The 19,559-nt window shown below is 44.0% G+C and overlaps 1 long non-coding RNA gene across 1 annotated transcript in view; it reads left to right on the top strand.

Annotated features, from left to right (window-relative positions):
• LOC142107859 (uncharacterized) overlaps nucleotides 1-19,559 on the top strand; it is a 41,300-nt gene that overhangs the window by 1,330 nt on the left and 20,411 nt on the right. The window lies entirely within an intron of this gene.

Here is a 19,559-nt window from a genome sequence, read left to right as displayed (position 1 = left end):
CCTCCAAGCAGCCATTTAAAACTAGACATGTAAGACTGCTTCTCTGTCTAATATCCAGTCTCGTTTTACTACTGTGTCAGTTCCCAATTGTAAAGCTTTACGGAACATGTTGGCGCTATATCATACTTGCCAACTCGTCTGGATTGTCCAGGAGAATAGGGAATCCTCCCGTATTTGGCCATTCCACTAGTGGTGCGATTCTCAGGGAATCGCGTCATTTTAGCACCCAAAAATGACATGATTTACTAAGCTCCACCCATACACCCATCATGCCCAACCAGCCCCAACATTAAATTAATAGTAGTACCATTTAATAAATAAACCTATTTCCCTCCCTCCAGGCAACCCCAGCAAGAAATTAAATAGCATTTACATTTAATAAATATAACCATTTCCCACAACCATCCCAGGCATTAATTAATTCATAATCTCATTTAATAAATAGACCTCATTTTCCCCAAACAGCCCCACATTCACTTAGTAGCTCCCAAACCACCCCAGCATTAAATTAAAGATCCAATCATCCCATCTTAAATTGATAGGCCCCACTCTTAATATTAAATTGCCCCACCATCACCCCACAAATAAAATAGCACCCAATAATTAGCCCTTACCTCCAATTCATCATTAGATTAATAGCCTACCTCCCACACTATATTAAGAGCCCCCCCTTCCCTCGCACATTATAGTCATATACTGTCCCCTACACACATTAAAGTCATATACTGTCCCCCACACAAATCATCATCATCATCATCATCATTTATTTATATAGCTCCAACATATTCTGTAGTGCTTTACAATTGGAGACAAACAGTAAACTAATAAACAATCTGGGTAAAACACAAACAGGTAAAAAGGCCCTGCTCGCAAGCTTACAATTTATGGGACAATGGAAGTTTGACACATGAGGCTAAGTCTACATTTTGCATTTCAGCCCAGCCAGGCTGCAAAGGTAAAATTGACTCATAGGCTAAATGATCCTGTCACACAACAATGTTGGTCAGGGGGTAGTGGTCTTATGTGAAATTGTGTAACGGTGGTAATAGGGTAAGGTAGTGAGGTTAAGAGGGTGGTTGAGGAATACTATAAGCTTGTCTGAAGAGGTAGGTTTTCAGAGGACACTTGAAAGTTTGTAGATCAGAGGAGAGTCTTATTGTGCGAGGGAGAGAATTCCATAAAGTGGGTGCAGCCTGAAAAAAGTCCTGTAACCAGGAAAGGGAGGATTTAATGAGGGAGGATGAGAGTCATAAACTGTCCCCCACACACATTGGCCATTTTTATTTTCCCCCTCCTACAGCAATTGCCCCCCCTGCAGTCATTTTCACTTTCTTCCCCATCTGCAAACAACACTCACCCCCCCTCCCCCTGTGCAGTCATTTTTATTTATTTTCTTCCCCCCCCCCCTGCACCATGTTCCCTATCCCCCAAACAGAATGCAAAGAAAAAGAGTAGAGACCCATTGAGAATACCAACATACCTCAGCACTCTGCGCCCTCAGCAGACCGCACATTGCGAAGGCTACGCATCTGCGTATGATATCACATTTAAGTAGAAGAAAAAAAAAAAAGCTGTGGGACTTGTAAGCGCAGGGTACTGGACCGGCCCTTCTGGCAAACGCCAGATGGCCAGTCCGGCCCTGGTCCAGAGGTATTTTAAAAGGAACAGGTCACAAGTTTCTCTGGTCATTTTGGGGCCTGTTTATTAAGACAGGTCTGATTGCGTCGATATGTCACAGTTTATCAATAAAATATCAAATGGGCAGCTGGAGTAATGGATAGCTTGCCTCTTAAATAGGTCTGAGGGCATGCGCATGCGTGAGTGTACTCTTGTAAGTTGAGTGCAGTAAGGATATGGAGAGACAAGTCCCCTTAGCAATGTGTGCGATTTTGACCTGGACATATACTTGACCTTTAAGGATGTATATCTTTGTAGGTCCCATAGACCTGGTATAGTTTTTCATGTTGCATCTTTGCGATGGATTTATTACAAATTGTACGTACTGCGAGATATTTGGCACTCTAAAATACCCACCTACAAATGCAATTGTGCAGCCGTGTTCTGCAAGTACATTCAGGCCACATATATATTTCCAACTCTAAATCAGGCGCTATGTAGTTAGAAAAAAAAAAAGAGGTTCCCCGTTGTGACAGGATGGGCTTACAGTGCCACCTCGATCATCCACCACGCTTAGTAGTGTCTTGCTGGATTGTCATCTCTGGCTGCTTCCACAGGTGCCGCTTGGCCAAACCAACCTAGATCAGGATTTATACAGTTTCTTTGTATCATGTTGTACAAGGGATATACTAACCCCAGCCTGATGACTCAATCCTCTTATCTCTACAAGAGGATCAGTTTGGACCATGCAGTCACTGTTTAAAGTGATAGGAAGGGTTTTTTCTCTAAAAAAAACAACAAGTTTTTATTGACGGGTATATAAATCAATATCGAGTACATTTGGAAATAAAGCAAAATGCACAATTAACAGAGAACACCGTGCACTGGAGAGAGTGTTGTACAGACTCCAAATAAGGATGAGAATGGAAAGACCAGAAGTTTAAAGAATATTAAATATCTGAGTGAAATGAAGGAAGGAAAAGGCGAAATGAGGATATGAGAAAGAAGAAGAGAGAGGAAGTGAAAGTAAGATTGGGGGTAGAAGAACGAAGAAAGAAAGGAAGAGGGGTGGCCTGGCAGAAACCACCCTGGGAGCAGAGGGGGAGAGGGAAGAGAAGGGGAGAGGAAAGGAATGTGGGGGTTAGGGTAAGGGGGAGCGATACTGGAAGTAGGACATCCGGGGCTCTCAGACTTTGTTGAAAGTTTTAGAGGAGTTAGAAATAATACTGGTCATGTATTCCATTCTGTAAACCTGCCAAATCCTGGTGATCACTGATGAGATAGGGGGGGCGGCTACATGTTTCCAATTGGTGGCAATTTGACAAGTGGCAGCGGAAATAATGTAACGGGCTAATTTATGTCCATGTTTAGTGGCCAAAGGAAATCCAAGAGGTAGGAGGGAGAGTTTAGGTTCAATGGGGAGGAAGATTTGAATCACAGATTCCATCAGGGACTAGACCTAACACCAGAAAGGGGTTAATTTCGGGCAATTCCACCATATATGCAAAAACAAGCCTGCGCCGGATCATAAACCCCAGCATCGGTCAGAGGAGTCGGGCAACATCTAAAGGAGTCGTTTAGGGACATGGTACCAAGGAAGCAGGAGTGGGTAGACATTTTCTTTTATTCGAACACAAATTGAGCTAGAAGAGGCATTAACCTGGATAGGAAGGTGTTTTTATTTTCCTGTCCATGTACATCCAGAGCCAGGGAGGGCTTAGCCCCTGTTGACCCTGGCACAACTTTGACATCTCCTGCCCAGACTGACTTCCAGGACTGTTTCCCCAAAGTCTAGTGTTGCCTACAAGCTGAATTTGGCTCTAGGAGGGTGGAAGCTGGATCCCGGGGCAGTAGTCCTTCAGTTGCATCTTTGGTGTGGCACTTTGCCCTCCTGGGGCTCGCAAGAGGCATGGTGCCTTCTGGGTTTAATACAATCCAGCTTGCAGTTTCAGAAGAGCCTTTCGGTACCTGCACTTTACATTTCCCATCTGGGAAAGCAGGGTGCGACAGCCAAATCTCCACCAGGCCCTTACCTCAAGCCCAGCTACTGCAGGCTTCATGCAAACCCAGAGCTGAGTTGCTCTCTCCAATCCCAGCTACTAGAATTGAAGAGTGCCGCAGTCTTATACTATTGGGATCTCCTGGATACCCACTGGGTCACAAAGTAATAAGTTATTTATATTTAACTTAAAGTTTTTTGAACACATTTAAACTGCAAGCATACATAAAACAGTCTCTGCAGCTCTTACGTATGCCCTGGAGGGAGCATTTCATTCAACAAGCAATTTCTGCACAGTGCTACCTTCCAAACTGCCTTCCTGCAGCTGGAACCCATAGTTCAGTCTTATAGTTCGATTTTATTTATATTTTTTTTAACTCAAAAGATTTTTATTGAGTTTTTAGAAGAACAAATTACAAACATAGCAGTGATTACAGGTTACAATCAGCAGATCAAGTGCAATGAACAATCAGCACTGCTTATACAAACAATCAAGCAAGTAAAAGTAAGAAGTAATAATAATAAAAAACAGCTTATAGCACAAGGTACATACGTCAAAAACAGCAAGTGAGACCGACAAAGGAGAAGACAGGTAGGGGGGGACAAGATAAGACAGGAGACTATCCGGTTACAAGAAGTGTACCTGTGGGTCTGCCCCAAGTGCACAGCTCGAGAACCTCTCAACAGTATTATTATTATTATCATTTATTTGTTAGGCGCCACAAGGTATCCGCAGCGCCGCACACAGTACTAACAGTAGACTATACAGGGTGAAACCATACAGAACAATGAACAAAAAGTACCAATACTTCAGAAACTCCAGCCAGTCATATGCAGTAAATCGGAGCGGAAGAACAGGTAAGGAGACCGGAGGGGAGGGGGCCCTGCTCATACGAGCTTACATCCTAAGGGAGGGTAAACAGACCAGGCACAAGAGGAGCCAGTTGAGGCAAGAGGAGAGAAGGGAGGACTAGCTAAAGGGAGGAGATGGGGGTTAAGTAGATGGTTGGTAGGCTTTGAGGAAGAGGTGAGTTTTGAGTGCACGTTTGAAGGAGCACAGAGTAGGAGAGAGACGGATGGAACGAGGGAGGTCGTTCCAGAGAAGGGGGGCTGCATTGGAAAAGTCTTGGATTCTTGAGTGGGAAGAACAATACTCAAGAATCGAAGGCTGGACTATGATCCGTAAAATACTCATACCATGTGAACCATTTAACCAATGGGGAGGAAACCCCTATAGATTGTTTAAAGCTATGTTGCACATTGGTAATAATTTTAGGGAGAGCTGGAATTAGAGGGGATTTCCAATTCTGTGCTATTGCAGCTCTGGCTTGTGATGTTGGAGATGTTGAGGATACAGATGTAGTAGTGCCATAGCTGGGAAAGGAGAAATATTATTTTTGGAAACCTGTGAAATTAAATGAAACATTTCAACCCACAATGGTTGAGGTTTGGAGCATGACCAAAAAAAATGCATAAGCGTACCAATTTCACCACAACGCCTCCAACAATATTTGGATTCTGATGGCCAGATTTTATGAAGCTTATCCGAGGTATGGTACAACCTATGAAAAATTTTAATCAACATTTCCCAGTGGTTAATACACTTTGACATCTTATATATGTTTTGGAAGACTTTCTCCCAGACGTCAGCTGAAATAGTAATATCTAGGTCAGATTCCCAGATAGCTTGAATCGGTAAAACACGATTATCAATAGGAGTTAAGAGTAGCCGGTACCATAAAGAAATACCGCCTGCATGGGATACAGGAGAGAGGGACAGCTGGATGTAAGGGGGGGTCAGCATCAACACTTCTAAGTGTGAGGGATGTTTGTATCCAGTGCCTAACTTATTTATAAAAATCGCGGGCAGGAATATCATACCTGGCTTGTAGTTGAGAGACAGGGGCAAGAGACCCTCCTTCCAAATGATCCTGCACTCGCCAAGCACCATGCCTATACTAAAGTCAAGGTGGAGGTCTGGAATTAGTTGTGACAGTGCTATTGTAGAGAGACTAGAGGAGGGGAGATGGTAATCTGGCAAAAGGGTCATCATCTTGTCCCAGGCAGGGAGTGAATCTCTGACGCTTCTGAGTGTAGATACTGGGTTTGGTCTGCTAGGTTTGTCCAGCCATAAGAGGTCTACTAGTGGAAATGGAGAGAAACTATGTTGTTCAATGTCTACCCAAGGTTTTAATGGGGGGGAAGCCTGTCAATCTCTAAGCTGATCCAAAATAGAAGCCTGTTGATAGGTTTCCAATTTAGGAGTGGCTAAGCCACCTCTTATTTTTAATCTAATATTCGTTCTCTAGAGAGCCTAGACCTCCTATTGTTCCAGATGAAGTTAAACGCAATGGTATAAAATTTCTTAAGGAGGGACATAGGAACTATATAGAAGATGGAGCGAAACAGATACAGGATCTTCGGGAACAGCACCATCTTTAGCGCTGCCACTCTACCCATCAAAGATATCTCAAGGTTTGCCCATGACTATGCAAGCTTATTAAACTCCCAACAATGGCTGGTAAATACACTTGATAACTAGATTAGGGTCCATAGGTATGCGTATGCCTAGGTATGCCATGTGGTAGGGACACCACTGAAATTTATAAAGCGATTTCAGAGACTTCAGAGCGTCCTATGTGAGGGCCACCCCCTAAACCTCTGTTTGAACAGTATTTAGCTTATAATAGAATACCTCTGAGTATTCTTACAGGATTCTAGATACAGCAGCTATAGAGGACTCAGGTTTCGTAATAAATAGGAGTACATCATCAGCAAAAAGACAAATCTTATGGCGATAATTACAGATGACGGTGCCCTCCACATCTTCAGCCAGTCTGATCTTAGCGGCCAGGAGTTCTATAGCTAGAGCGAAGATCAGAGGGGAGAGAGGGCAGCCTTGTCTGGTACTATTAGTGATCTGGAAGACCGAGGAGAGGAATCCATTGCTGAAGATCCTGGCCGAGGGGGTAGTGGCTTGAAGGAAAGGTAGCTTGAAGGAAAGCTCTTTCCTTCAAGCCATAGGTAGCTATGGCTTGAAGGAAAGAGTCTCCAAAACCAAATTTAGCAAGGACAGCAGCTAAATATTCCCATTGAATTCTATGAAACGCTTTCTCTGCTTCCAGTGACAATAATAGTAGAGGGACAGAACTAGTTGAATGAGTCTCTAAGATGTTCAGTACCCTCCTAGTATTATCTGGCGCCTGTCTTCCAGGTACAAATCCCACCTGGTCTAGGTGGATTAACTGCGATAGCATTTAACCGATTGGCAAACATCCTAGCAAATATTTTAAGGTCTAAGTTGAGAAGCGCTATAGGCCGATAATTGTGACAATGCCAGGGATCCTTTCCAGGTTTTGGGATGGTGACTATTTGCGCCTCAAGCATTTCTGCCGGAAGGAACCTATCTTTAGTGCTGAGTTAAACAGATTGGTAAGAACCGGGGTTAGCTCTGGCTGGAAGGAGGAATAGAAGTCCAGGGTGAAACCATCCGGACCCGGAGTCTTCCCGTGCTTCATAGATTTTATAGCGACCTTAACCTCTTCCTCCGTCCAGTCCGAACACAGAGCCCCAGCGTCCTCAGGAGATAAAGATGGGAGTGAGACAGAGGCGAGAAAATTATTACTTGACTCAGTCGAGGGTTGGGTCAGAGTTACATCTTTCTTTAGGTTATATAAATCCTCATAATAAGAAGCAAACCTGTTCGCTATAGAGAGGGGATTAGAAATATGAGTGCCCTGTGTATTATGTATAGATTTGATCCTGTTGATAACATTATTCCCGCGTAATTTGCGGGCCAGCAATTTGCTAGCTCTATTACCTAAATTGTAGGATCTTTGGTTTAGCTTAGCTATAGCATTATTAATTTGTAGTAATGAGATTTCATTAATTTTCGTAAGCAAGTTTGCTAATTCAGCCTTGCCCTTAGTGTCTTAGGGGTTACGCTTATGTAGAATTTCTAGAGACGCTAATTGTGACTCATAAGAAGTCAATACCACTGCTTGCGTTTTCCTAATTGTCACTGCACCTGTATTGCTGCCCCTCTCGTGATGGCCTTAAGGGCGCAGCAATGGGTATATATAGTGGTATCCTCTGGTTTATTAGTCTCCATGTAGGAGTCTAAAGCATCTCTCATTACTCGAGAACCCTCCACATTGACCAATATATGTTCTGCCAGCCTCCAGGGTCTAAGCGGGCGGCCCTCGGCAATGGATTCCAAATGCCACACCAGGGGGGCATGATCCAATCACGTAATGGAAAGGATCTCAATTTCTTTTATATGTTGAGAGGACCATTTATCAGATAGGACCATGTCAATTCTTGAATATGAGTTATGCACATGTGAAAAATACGTGTAATCTCTTTCATCCGAATGGTACACCCGCCACACATCATATAAACCATATTCTGCTAACACTTGAGAAAACGCTAATTTTCCCAGGAAGCTAAGTCCCTAGTTGGAGCTCAAAGAGCTTCAACTATCAACAGGGCAGGGACTATGCCCAGGGATCTCGCTGCTCTCCCCTGGTACGATTTTCGGCCAGGGAGCAGAGCCAGACCACCGGAGCAGGGTCCCTGAAAGTAACTTTGGGCGGGAGATTTAAAAGACAAATCTCTCGCCCCAGACAGAGAGACACCAGTGGAAGAGAGTGGCTGCATGAATCAGCCCATATTGGTTAAAGGGACAGGAGGACGGATTACCTCATGCTAAGACTAGTCTCAAATGTGTATAAAAACAGCACTGTTTTGTATTAAAAGTTGTTCTTCTTACTTCATCTGACCTGCTCACTGGTACCTTCAACCAGTGGGAGCTAATAAACATCACTTGCTTCAAAGACCTGCTTGGAAACTTCTCTATTCCTGTGACCTACAGATTAGACCCAACTCTAATCCGTTCCCGGCTGCTCTGAGGTTTGGACCCAGCATCCAGTACCACCGCTCTGCCCGCTACCCAGCAGCTCCGGCCAGTGTGATAGGCCAGGGGGGATACATCTACAGCATCCCTGATCCATAGTAAGAGGTCAGGGGTACCAGCCCAGGTACACCAGTAACGGTGTACGCTAGCAGCATCAGTCACCCAGAAGAAACCCAGAAGATGCCGGTAAAGGAGTCCAGTGGTGTCAGCATTTGTAACCCCTTCTACTGCAGTGAGATGGTGCATTTGGGATAGCGAAAGGGACTTGTGGCAAAATAAGCCCAGCCGGTTCCCAGCAACAGCAGACAGGGTGGCATAGGCGGTCCATCCTGTCACACCATCTCTTCAGGCAAGCCAAGCTTATAATATTCCTCAACCACCCTCTTATTATTATTATCATTTATTTACAGGATACATGCAGTGGACCATACAGGGTGAAACCGTGCATAACAAAAACGAATAATACCAGGGGGTAAATGTATGAATGTGCGGGTTCTTCAATTTCAAGCGGCGCTGCATTGTAAAGGGAAAATTCCCTTTACAATGCAGCGCCGCTTGAAATTTAATCGCCGAACACGCTGAACACTCGGGTGTTGAAGAACCCGCACGTTCATACATTTACCCCCAGGACTCAAGGCTCCAAGCTAGTACAGTCAAGTTGAAGCAAGAGAACAGGTAGAGAGACATAAGGAAAGAGGGCTCTGCTCATAAGAGCTTGCATCCTAAAGAGAGGGCAAACAGACAGCAGGCACCATGGGTAGTAAGTGTAGGGGATCTAGCGCAAAGGCACGAATAACAAGCAGGGGAGAGCGAGGTGATAAGGTCAGGCATGGAGAGATGGTTAGGTGGATGGCTGGTAGACTTTGAGGAACAGATGAGTTTTAAGTCCCCGGAGGTTGGAGGTATATGGGATGGTGGAGTGGGAGAGGGCCTTGTAGGTGAGGGTGAGAAGTTTCAAGAGGATTCTGTAGGGGAAGGAGAGCCACTGTAAGGCAAGACAGAGCAGAGGCAGAAGAAGAGTGACGTGAGAGGAAGATAAGTCTCACAGCTGCGTTGAGTATAGAACGAAGAGGGGCAAGGTAGGAAAGAGGGAGGCCTGTTAGGAAAAGGTAACAACAATCAAGGCGGGAAATGATGAGTGCATGGATAATGGTTTTGGTGGCATCCTGAGATAGGAAGGGCCGGATACGGGCGATATTGCGAAGTTGGAAGCAACAAAATTGGACAAGAGATTGAATGTGGGGGGCAAAAGAGAGGGATGAGTAGAAGGTGATGCCCTGGCAGCGGAGCTGGGGAACAGATGTGATGGATTTGTTGTTGACAGTGATAGAGAGATCAAGATGGGATGAAGATCTAAAAGGAGGGAAGACAATGAGCTCTTAATCTCCCTAGGGTAACCTATTATCACCCTTTACACAGTTCACACAAGACAACCACATTGCTGTGTGACTGGATCACATAGCGCACTAAGCACTGTTTACCTTTGCATTCTAGCTGGACCAATATGCAATATATCGTATTTACCCTCATGTATCAAACTCCCGTTGTCCCATAGATTGTAAGCTTGAGAACAGGACCTTCTTACCTCTCTGTCTGTCGGTATTACCCAGTATTGTTTTATTGCTGTATTTGTTCCCAATTGTAAAGCGCTATAGAACCTGATGGGGCTATATAAATAAATGATTGATGATATGATAAATATTTGCATCAGGTACAATGGATAGTCAAGTGCTGGTTGAGTGTAGTACCCATTAACGATACTGACTACCCCGACATGGAGTACGATGACATGAGGATTTCGAAGAACTACTACCCCGACCTGAAAAAAAACCCGACTTACTATGATCCAGATGACTTCATGTGACGACCCGATGTGTTGCCGACTGTGGAAAATGATGTCACGTCAAAATGCGACTCCTCTTAAAGTGGACGAACCCGGCTGCCATTCATCTAATGTAAGTATTATTTTAGGGGTTAGGGTTGAGATAAAATCAATAGGTGGCTTTAACCTTTCATCTAAGGAATTGAGCGATGCAGAAGTGTCTTTACTGACTAAGGGCTAGATTTACTAAGCTGCGGGTTTGAAAAATGAGGATGTTGCCTATAGCAACCAGTCAGAGTCTAGCTTTCATTTATTTAGTGCCTTCTACAAAATGACAGCTTTAATTTGATTGGTTGCTATAGGCAACATCCCCACTTTTTCAAACCCGCAGCTTAGTAAATCTAGCCCTAAGGGTTTAAGCTTTGCTCCTACAGCAGAACCTAATTTGATTGAATTATTTGTAGAATTGAACAGAAACCCTTTGCAGGAATATTTTGCTAACAAATCTTTGAGAAAAATTGATACAAATCTTAGTCCCATTGTGTTGGATAATAAAGATTTTGAGTGTTTACAAGTGTTGGAGGATCTTAGAAATGAAAATGTGTAATTGGAATTAGAGGGAGTGACGAAGTCAAATAATTGAGTGTAGTCATTTAAAATTAATATCCATCAATCTGGTTGTCTTTGTCTGAAAATATGCGAATAGCATGCTACGGCGTGGAAGGGCGTATTTAACCACAACACGTGTGAACACTTCTACACTCATGTACACTCACTCATTCACTTGTAAATAGTTCACCTTAAAATAGTTCCAACACACAGACATTTTTAACCAAATTTATTAGAGTTTATAGTTAAATATAATAATGTTAAAGGCACTTTAGTGAGATCTAAGGTTCAGGATACAGGAAACTTATCATGTTTAGTTTCATTCTAATCCCCTATTTATCCTCAGACATCCGTTCCTATCGACTAAGAGATCGCACCTTGCGTATGCAAGTTATCGATGATAGGGAATTAATGATCAGAATGGTATTGTGTGTTTAATGCAAATAGACCAGTTTGAAACAAATTTTCGACAGGAAGATACGTATGCAGCTGTTGGAGAGCTGACCCCCACCCTTGGAGGGGATCGTTTGAACTGAACTATGTCCTACATTATACCTTACTGACCTGACGCCTATACCAATGGAAACATGCCAAATTATCTCTACTATTTTCAATGCAACACCACCTGTATATAAACTAGGGGTGTGCACCGGCCACTTTTCGTGTTTTGGGTTCTGATTAGCTTGAGGTTTTGGGTTCTGATTGGTTTTGCCAAAACACCCCACTCAAGGTTTTGGTTCTGATTTTGGGTTTTGGGTTCTGATTTTTTTTTTTTTTAAAAAAAGCATAAAAAGTGCTAAAATCCATATTTTTGGTTTTTTTTAACTGCTACACTATTATTAACCTCAATAACATTCATTTCCACTAATTTCCAGTCTATTCTGAACACCTCACACCTCACAATATTGTTTTTAGTCCAAAAGGTTGCACAGAGGTAGCTGGATGTCTAAGTTAAGCGACACAAGTGGGCGGCACAAACACGTGGCCCATCTAGGAGTGGCACTGCAGTGGCAGACAGGATGGCAGTTTGAAAAACTAGGCCCCAAAGAGCACATAATGGCAAAAAAAGAGGTGCAAGATGGAATTGTCCTTGGGCCCTCCCACCCACCCTGATGTTGTTGAAATAGGACATTCGCACTTTAACAAACCAATCATTTCAGCGACAGGACCTACCAAACTACTGTGGCTGAAATTATTGGTTTGTTTGGGCCCCCACACAAAAAAAGCTATTCATCTCTCCCTGTACAAACTAAACTGGCTCTACTGAGGCAAGATGTCGTCCTTATCCTCATCCCCTGATTCCTCGCCCCCTTCAGTGTGTACTTCCTCATCCTCACACATTATTAATTCATCCCCGCTGGACTCCACAATCACAGGTCCCTCTGTAGTCTCTGGAGGCCAGTGCTGGTCTTGATTGAAGAATTGATAATTCATTTTTATGAACATCATCTTCTCAACGTTTTGCGGAAGCAACCTCCTTCGCTGCTCACTGACCAGGTTCCCCGCTGCACTAAAAACTCTTTCCGAGTACACACTGGAGGGGGGACAACTCAGGTAAAATAGAGCCAGTTTGTACAGGGGCTTCCAAACTGCCTTTTTTTCCTGCCAGTAAGAATAAGGACTGTCTGACATGTCTACTTGGATGGTGTCAGCAAAGTAATCCACCATTTTTTCAATGGTGACAGCATCCAATGCAGCAACAGTAGACATGTCTGAAATGGTTGGCAGGTCCTTCAGTCCGGACCAGATGTTCTCAGCATCCCCGCCAGCGGGTCGTTTATGAAATCTCAGCTGTTTGCTCGCAGCCACAGGTGTGGAAGAAAATGAAGGAGGAGCTGTTGGCATGTCACGGTCCTCTTCAGAGGACAATCTCCTGACCAGCAGGTCTTTGCACCGCTGTAGACTTGTGTCCGCCGGAAACAGAGACACAACATACGCTTTAAACCGAGGATCGAGCACGGTGGCCAGAATGTATTCCTCTGACTTTAAAAGACTGACCACCCTCGGATCCTGGCAAAGCATACGAAGGGCTTCATCCACAAGAGCTACATGCTTTGTGGAATCGCAATGCATTAACAGCTCCTCCCTCACTTTCTCCAGCTGCTTCTGCAATAGCCTGATCAGGGGAATCACCTGACTCAAGCTGGCAGTGTCGGAACTGTCTTCTCGTGTGGCAAGTTCAAACGGCTGGAGAACCATGCACAACACGGAAATCAGTCTCCACTGCGCTTGACTCAGGCGCATCCCAACTCCTTTGCCTATGTCGTAGGTGGCTGTGTAGGCATGAATGGCCTTTTGCTGCTCCTCCATCCTCTGCAGCATATAGAGGGTGGAGTTCCAGCGCGTCACAACCTCTTGTTTGAGGTGATGGCAGGGCAGGTTCAGGCTTTTTTGATGTTGCTCGAGTCTGCGGTATGCAGTGGCAGAATGCCGAAAGTGTCCAGCAATTTTGCGGGCCACCGCAAGCATATCCTGCACACCCCTGTCACTCTTCAGGTAACGCTGCACCACCAAATTTATTGTGTGGGCAAAACATGGCACGTGCTGGAAATTGCCCATATGTAATGCCTGCACAATGTTACTGGCGTCCGACACCACAAATCCCCAGGAGAGTGTAAGTGGGGTAAGCCACTGCGAGATTATTTCCCTCAGTTTCTCTAAGAGGTTGTCAGCGTTGTGCCTCTTATTAAAACCGGTGATACACAACGTTGCCTGCCTTGGAACGAGCAGGCGTTTTGGAGATGGTGCTGCTGCTGTTGCTGCGGAAGGCGATGCATCTACCCAGTGGGCTGTCACAGTCATATAGTCCTTAGTTTGCCCTGAACCACTTGTCCACATGTCCGTGGTTAAGTGGACAGTGGGTACAACCGCATTTTTTCAGATCACTGAGGACACTTTTTCGTACTCTGTACATCCCGGGTATCGCCTGCCTAGTGAAGTGGAATCTCGACAGGATTTGGTACCGGGGACACAATACCTCCATCAACCATCTAAATCCCACTCCACTGATGGCGGATACTGGACGCACGTCTAGCACCAACATAGCTGTTACGGCCACAGTTATCCGCTTTACCATAGGATGACTACTGTCGTACTTCGTGCTCATGGCAAACGACTGTTGTACGGCCAACTGTTTAGTGAAAGACGTAGCGTTCTTACGACTTCCACTCTGGGAAGATGACCGACTAGCAGCAGCAGCGGAAGTAGTGGCGTAGAGCTGCAGGATCCTCCGGAAGAATCCCGGATTGAAGAGGACTCAGTCATGCCGGTGACATGGCCTGCAGGACTATCTACAATCGAGATTGAGGAGGAAATTGATGAGGAGGGTGTTGCTGGTGTGGATACAACAGGACCAAGGGATTTAGGTGTCCCTGGACTGCTGATGGTCCTAGCCACAGGTCCTGAACTAAACACTGAATTATGAAGGTTCTTCAGGTGACGTATAAGGGAGGATGTCCCTAGGTGGCCAAGATCCTTACCCCTGCTTATTTGAGCTTTACATAAGGTACATATGGCCATACATTTGTTGTCCCGATTGGGAAAGAAATAATTCCAGACCGAAGAGGTGGATTTTTTGGTCTTCTGTCCAGGCATGACAATGGGCTTTTTCATCCCATGGACAACAACTGTTTCCCCCCCTGGTGCCTCATTTAAGATAACCACATCAGCATCTACCTCCTGTCCTCTTGATCCTATTCCCTCGCAAATTGGTAGATCCCTGTCTTCTGTGCTCATTTCACCTCTAACTCAAATCTGTAATCTCTCACTCTCTACTGGCATCTTTCAATCACTATACAAGCATGCAGTGATTACTCCTATTCTAAAAAAACAAAACTCTGACCCAAACTCTCTCTCAAATTACCGTCCCATCTCTCAGCTCCCTTGCCCCTCCAAGCTTCTAGAGAGACTTGCCTACACTCGCCTCACACGCTTTCTTTCCGCAAACAACCTGTTGGATCCTCTTCAGTCTGGCTTTCGTTCTCAACACTCCACAGAGACTGCGCTGACCAAGGTTGTTAATGATCTGATCACTGCTAAGACTGAACGCCATTACTCTCTCCTAATTCTCCTTGATCTCTCGGCTGCATTTGACACCGTTGACCACTCTCTTCTCATACAAACGCTGCAATCCCTAGGTCTTCAAGACACAGTTCTATCCTGGTTCTCATCTTACCTCTCTAATCGCTCTTTCACTGTTAATTTCTCTGGAGCCACCTCTGCTCCGCTTCCCCTATCAGTTGGAGTACCACAAGGCTCGGTGCTAGGTCCTCTGCTGTTCTCTATCTATACCGCTTCTCTTGGAAATCTAATAAGTTCCTTTGGCTTTCAGTATCATCTCTATGCGGATGATACCCAAATCTATCTATCCTCTCCTGATATCTCGACATCTGTGTTGTCCCGTGTAACTGACTGTCTTTCTGCCATTTCATCTTGGATGTCCTCTCGTCAACTCAAACTTAATCTTTCTAAAACAGAGTTAATAATATTCCCACCCGCCAACAAGAGCATACCTGACATTTCTATCTCTGTTGATAACATGACCATAAATCCCACCCCTCAAGCTCGCTGCCTAGGTGTAATCCTTGATTCACGCCTATCCTTTGTTCCCCACATTGACTCTATATCTAAATCATGTTACATACATCTAAAGAACATTTCCAGAATCCGCACATATCTCACACAAGACACTGCTAAAACCTTAATTCATGCACTAATCATCTCCCGCATTGACTATTGCAATTCCCTCCTTACTGGTCTTCCCAAAAACAGACTCAAACCCCTAAAATCTATTTTGCATGCTTCGGCAAGACTGATTTTCCTTGCAAATAGCTATTCCTCTGTTGAATCACTCTGTATGTCTCTACACTGGCTGCCTGTCTTCTACCGAATCCAATATAAAATACTTTTACTAACCTACAAGGCCATCAACAAAGCTGCACCAACATACATCTCCTCTCTTGTCTCAAAATATCTCCCAACTCGGCAACTCCGTTCTGCAAAAGATCTGCGTCTCTCATCCACCCTCATTACATCCTCCCATTCCCGATTACAGGACTTTTTTCGGGCTGCACCCACTCTATGGAACTCTCTCCCTCGCACAATAAGACTATCCTCTGTTCTACAAACTTTCAAGCGTTCTCTGAAAACCTACCTATTCAGACAAGCTTATAATATTCCTCAACCACCATCTTAACCTCACTACCTTTAGCCTGTTACACAATTTCACACAAGACAACTACCCCCGGACCAACATTGTTGTGTGACAGGATCATTTAGCTTATGAGTCACCCTACCTTTGCAGTCTGGCTGGGCCAAGATGCAAAATGTATACTTAACCTCATGTGTCAATCTCCCATTGTCCCATAGATTGTAAGCTTGCGAGCAGGGCCTTCTCACCTCTTTGTCTGTTTTACCCAGTTTGTTTATTAGTTTATTACGTTTGTCCCCAATTGTAAAGCGCTACGGAATATGTTGGCGCTATATAAATAAATGATGATGATGATGATGATCCTCCTCAGCGCCAGCTACATCAATATCCTCCTCCCGGTGTACAACATTCACACCTTCATTAGCCAAATCTGTAACTGGACTGTGAGTGATCCTTCCAGCATATGCAGAGGGCGTGCTGCAAATGGTGGAAGGAGCCACCTCTTCCCGTACAGTGATGGGAAGGTCAGGCTTTGCAACCACCAACACCCTTGGACTCACCTTGGGGATTTGTGATGCCATCTCTTTAGAAGGCAGAGTTATTTGCTGTGTTGTTGATGACAGCTTAACTCTCTTAAATTTTTTAGAGGGGGGGGAGGAGGGCTTAGATCCTTGGGCGAAGCTGAACCACTAGTCATGAACACGGGCCAGGGCCTAAGCCGTTCCTTGCCACTCCGTGTCGTAAATGGCATATTGGCAAGTTTGCGTTTCTCCTCAGATGATTTTAATTATTTTTTTTTTGCTAATTTTTGTGAACTTTGGGTTTTTGGATTTTACATGCCCTCTACTATGAGATTGGGCATCGGCCTTGGCAGACGACGTTGATGCCATTTCATCGTCTATGTCATGACTAGTGGCAGCAGCTTCAGCATTAGGAGGAAGTGGTTCTTGATCTTTCCCTACTTTATCCTCCAAATTTTGGTACTCCATGATATGCAGCACAAGAGAGCGTACCCCTTAACCACACACACTCGGCAAAGCCTTTAAAAATTATATGCGGCACAGGAGAGTACCACTGGACAGTGAACAGTGAACGTAGTTTAATATCGAAGTAATAATATTTCTGGACTGCAGGAACAGTGAACGTAGTTTAATATTGAAGTAATAATATTTCTGGACTGCAGGAACAGTGAACGTAGTTTAATATTGCAGTACTAATATTTCTGGACTGCAGGAACAGTGAACGTAGTTTAATATTGCAGTACTAATATTTCTGGACTGCAGGAACAGTGAACGTAGATAGATATTGCAGTAGAAATTCCTTTTTACTGCAGGAACAGTGAACGTAGTTAGATATTGCAGTATAATTTTTTTTTTACTTTTTTTATAAAAAAAAATTATAATTTTTTTATAACAATGGACTTAGCAGGACAGAGCACAGGACACAGCACCACTGGACTCAGCAGAACAGAGCACAGGACACAGCACCACTGGACTCAGCAGGACAGATCACAGGACACAGCACCACTGGACTCAGCAGGACAGAGCACAGGACACAGCACCACTGGACTCAGCAGGACAGAGCACTGGACAAAGCACTACTGGACTCAGCAGGACAGAGCACAGGACAAAGCACCACTGGACTCAGCAGGACAGAGCACAGGACAAAGCACCACTGGACTCAGCAGGACAGAGTGACAGGACACAGCACCACTAAAATACCCAACCTCCCGCTTCCCTGATCAATGCCCGACTGAAGATGGCGGCGGCAAGCGGGGATTTTATACAATCCGAGTCTCGCGAGATCCGACGGCGGGATTTGGAGTCAGAGCCTCGCTTTCAGTCTTTCTCCCCGCCGGAAATACCCGAACAGTGCTTGGATCGCCCTCGGATCCACACTGTTCGGGTGGGCTCGGATTGCGATAATCCGAGCCCGCTCATGTCTGATATAAACTGAGCTCTGGGACTATCATACAGTCTTCTTGACCACAGACTTCAGGATTAAACGACTGTATGCTGGATCCAGAGTGCCTGCGTATGTAATCGGCTGTATTTATTTTATTAATTGTTACTCTTTTACTTCTTGCTGTTAAATCACATTGTGAGTTGGAACCACACTATTTGAATTGAACAATTTTGAATATTGACTAGACAAACAACAGGAGAGAGAGAATGATTTATGACCTCACCAGTACGAATACAGATAATAACTTTAAAAATAAATTCAAACTTAAGTCTGAAAAATGATTTTTACATGAAAGAGGCCTACAGACAGGTCAACAATGCTATCTTCTATAAAAGTCTGAATATGATTCCAACTTTAGAATTTCAGAAAGGTTTGAAAGTATTGTTAGACGGGGCTGTAGATCAAGGTGTTCTAAGTAAAGATGAATTCAGATTCCTTTTTCCATTACATTAAGTGACTGCGATATACAATCATCTGCCGAAAATGCATAAACATCCCGTCTCTCCTCCGGGGAGACCAATCATATCAGGAATATACCTTACCTCATCCATTTTGTTTTATGTTGATACTTTTTTACAACCACGAGTGGTGAAACTGAAGTCTTATATTCATGATTCCATGCACTTGTTGAATTTACTGAGGGATTTGGAATGGAAGGACAATTATGCTTTTTTGACTTTAGATGTGGAAGCACTTTACAGTAATATACCACATGATAAAGGTATTAAGGTGATGGAACATTTGTTATTGGGAGATCCCTCTTTATCTAAGGAACGGGATAGGTTTATTGTTGATTGTATTCAATTTATTTTACCTCACAATTATTATCTTTTTGATCACATATATTATTTACAAGTGATGGGTACGGCCATGGGGACCAGGTTTGCGTCGAGTTACCTTTAAATGGGAGCCTTCGAGGAGGCCTATGTGTGTGTGGGGTGGGGGGGCGGATTCCTTTCGGACCTGGTCCTCTATGGTTGTTATATTTACGACCTATTTATCATTTGGGGTGGAAGAGAATCACCTGCTCTTTCTTTTGTTTCTGCACTTAATAATAATGAATTTCATTTAAAATTTGTAAATAGTTACCATGACACGCCTATGGACTTTTTAGATTTGCAAATTTCAGTTTGTGATGGTAGATTGGAAACATCTACCTTTAAGAAAAGGGTGGATGTGGTCAATTACCTTCATTATAAAAGTGAAGTTTCTTAAGTTAAGTTCCTTAATGAATCCGGTCCCTAATTCTCAATTTTCACGGATTCATTAATTGGTCGGCGGTGTTTTCAGTTTCAAGCGCTGTAATTTGTTTCGTTTAGGGTTAGGGTTAGCTTTACCTTTACAAGACGGGTCCGGTTTGTAAAGGTAAGGTTAACCCTAACCCTAACCTTCATCATCATCATCATCACCATTTATTTATATAGCGCCACTGATTCCGCAGCGCTGTACAGAGAACTCATTCACATCAGTCCCTGTCCCATTG

Source organism: Mixophyes fleayi, chromosome 1 (assembly GCF_038048845.1).
Source record: "Mixophyes fleayi isolate aMixFle1 chromosome 1, aMixFle1.hap1, whole genome shotgun sequence".
NCBI classification, from domain to species: Eukaryota; Metazoa; Chordata; class Amphibia; order Anura; family Limnodynastidae; genus Mixophyes; species Mixophyes fleayi.
The sequence above is the reverse complement of the archived record's forward strand: the minus strand, read 5'-3'. Positions and strand labels throughout refer to the sequence as shown.